This window comes from Myotis lucifugus, unplaced genomic scaffold, assembly GCF_000147115.1.
Source record: "Myotis lucifugus unplaced genomic scaffold, Myoluc2.0 scaffold_9116, whole genome shotgun sequence".
Lineage (NCBI taxonomy): Eukaryota > Metazoa > Chordata > Mammalia > Chiroptera > Vespertilionidae > Myotis > Myotis lucifugus.
Window position 1 is genome coordinate 1 of NW_005880164.1, and position 3225 is coordinate 3225.

The 3225-nt window shown below is 38.9% G+C and overlaps 1 pseudogene; it reads right to left on the minus strand.

Annotated features, from left to right (window-relative positions):
- Nucleotides 1-2810: 2810 nt before the first annotated feature.
- Nucleotides 2811-2994, minus strand: LOC111824854 (annotated as a pseudogene).
- Nucleotides 2995-3225: the final 231 nt, after the last annotated feature.

The window sequence follows — 3225 nt, forward strand, 5'->3', positions numbered from 1 at the left end:
CCTGAACCCCGAGCCCTGCCTGGCCTCTTCCCCTAGAAAAGCGAAGTTCTGTTCTCTCCTCAGATGCCCCATCTTCAGTGTCTCTCTGACTCATCCAAACTCATTTAGAAATGTAGGAATCGAAAGGGCAACAACAATGAAGAACTCTTTGGGGGCTCACTCACTCAGGGTTCCTTACCTTTTGGGTATGTTCATTTTTCCAGAAAGTTGGGATTGATGGAATTCCCACGAAGAAAATGAAGAAGAGGAGGAAGAAGCTCAACACCAAGATGGAAATTATGTTGAGGTTACCATATAAACATTCTGAGCAGAAGAAGCTCAGATAAAACTCTAGAAGGCTATTCAGAAATAGACTGAGTCCCATTTTCTGAACAACAACGCTGCTTAAAGCAACTGAGCTCTGAGAGCTCCGACTCTTGGCTTTATAGCCAGGCCTGCATCACAGAGCACTGTGGAGTCACAGAGGGTTTCTGAGAGTGGGGGTGGGTCCACCTTCAAGAGGGGCTGTCCACAGCCCCGCCCCCCCCAACCAGCCCAGCAGATTCCCTCCATCTCTTCTGGGCCTCTAGGTCCTTCTGCCCTCCTCTCCTCGCCTGTTTTCCAATTTGCCTTTTAACATATCCTATATTTATTTACCATAATGAATGCTCTGCGTGTTTCATCTGTAACCCAGATATTAGCTGGGTCTCCTTTAATGTTGGAGACTTTGACTTTGGTCTCACCAGGTCCACTACCTTACAAGTCTGAAATACTCCCTGGAAATTTTGCTTGTGCCCAGACGTTTACACTGAGGATCATATATGTCCTCAAATCCAACTTACATAAATGTGGGTAAAGAACTTGAAGGTCTTTTAGACTGCCATAGTTTTGTGAATGTTAAATAGAAAATTTTTTTAGTAAATTATAATTGAATAATAAAGTTTAAAATATCATCCCTCCCCCACCGCCCAGGAATACATTTCACACATGTTACATATATCCAACCCCTAAGTTCTGTAATAAAGCTCTCCGCAGGACATTTCAAGCAGACATGGAGGTGGCCGAGTTGGTGTGTGTCAGAGTGTGATCCCCATACAACCCCACGGCCAGTTCTCAGTTGAGGTACATCCCCACACAAGAAGTCCGGGTCCACATATCAGAATGCACTTGGTTATATTGTCTACAAGGAGGAGTGTATTCCAGAATCTTGACTAGAATAACGTGCTGCTATTTGAGGAGGCTCATTGGCTATAAGTCATTCCTTTAGGACTCTCATAAGTTTTCAGTTCCCTAGGGACAATCCTCAGTGCTCTCTCACTCCCATCCCTATTACTATCCCTGGGCGGAGCCCCATGCTTAGAGCTGTTTTCAGGGTCCCCAAAAGGCAACTGGTTCAAATGAAAAGCATGTTGCCTCACAGGGCTGTCAGCACGCCCCTTACTTAGTGGAAGACAGAGCAAGCTTACTTGTACTCATGTTGAGTGTCACTGAACTCTCACCATCATGGGTCCATGGAAATTCTGTGCCATGGGGCTTCCCCAATGCTGTTTGTGAAGGGAAGGGCAGGTACTCATATTGCGCACATCCCCTCATGCGCATGCTCCATTGTCTCCATAAACTTTACTTACAAAGCTGAGTTCTAAGGTAAAATTATTAAGAATCACAAAATGGTAACAATGGAGCATTAAACCCAGCACTGAGTGCTCCTGAGTGTCCCTGAGTGACAGCACAGGTTGTGGTCCTTGACCTGCTCTTCAGCTTTCTTTCTCGCCTCAGTTTACATTCTGGTCTTCCCTCCCTCTTTTCCTCCCTCCCATCCACGCTCTCTAAAATCAATAGAAAAAGTATCCTTTGGTGAGGATTAACAACACCAAAAAAAAACCTAACGTAGATCTTTATTGCTTGTGATATGAGAATATGGATAAACTATTCGAGGATAAGTTTTTAAATATACTTTATGGAATCTTAAGTAATCATGTTGTGGATGATGCATGGATATTTCCGTAAATGTTCTCTCCAAGAAAACAATTTGATATACTACATTATTTAAGTATCCTGATATTCTTTATATATTTACCTGTATGACTTACCATGAGCTGATGTTATTTTAAAATTTTACTTTCTCTTGTATTTCTATTTATTTCCCTTGCTTAAAGTTTCAATACCACTAGTATACTGGTACTATTATAGTATTAATTTTGATTTTATCAATATAAAACAACACTTTTACCCTGGTTTAGACTTTTTTGCTTTAATTTTACTTTGATAACAATATATCTATGTTTGCTTGAATATAGTTTTTCATCTGTTAATTAAAAACTGTCTTGTATCATTTTGAATGTCCATCTGTATGTATCTGATTTTCAAATTTTGTTTTAAAGCCAATTTTACTTAAGCAGACAGTATGTGAATTTTCTCAACCCAATAATAATTTATTCTATTGCATTCATTTAAAAATTGCTTAGGACTATCTTGCTAGAAAATGCTTTGTTCGCTTTTATTAGAGTTATTTGGAAGATTACTATTTAGTCTAAATTATCATAAATCTGTAGTAATCTAATAATTAAAACATTAGTTTTTCCTCTATAAATATTTGGTCTAATTCAAATGTCTCTTTAAGGAAATATTAGGAATGTGGTACTTTTATTATTTTAATTTCATATTACTTTTTAATCTTGGGTTATAAATCACATCAATATTTACATAATTAATTTTCATATTTTTTAAATTTTTTTGTATTTTATTATAGAAATAATATTTATCAGCTTTAGGTTTTCATGCATAATTTTAATTTCTAAAATTTTAATACAGTTTGGTTCAGCGTGTCTGGTTCATTTCAGTTCCTTCACTGCCAAACCTGAGGGCAGGGACTGCTTCAATTTCTCTGCCTGCCCTGTGTCTGTGATGACCACGGTATAAAGATATCTTACTTTTCTTCTTCTTGACACATTTAGTGTCCTTTCTCCTGGCTGTGAACAGGAAGTCATTGATTTCCTCAGGTTTTGGGAGGCATGGCTACTAGGCATGAAGAGTGTGTGGTGGCCAGCACAGCAACTTAAAACAGCGAGGAGGATGGGGGGCGGGGGGATAATTTTATTTTTTTGGTGTGATTTATCCATATTTATATTCAGTTTTTACTTCTTAATTCAGTTATCCTTACTTGGATAAGAATGCCACGTTGCTCTAGGGGCCAGGAGGACTCTCAGCTGTTTTTGGTATTAGGGTGATTCTGGCTTCATAGAATGA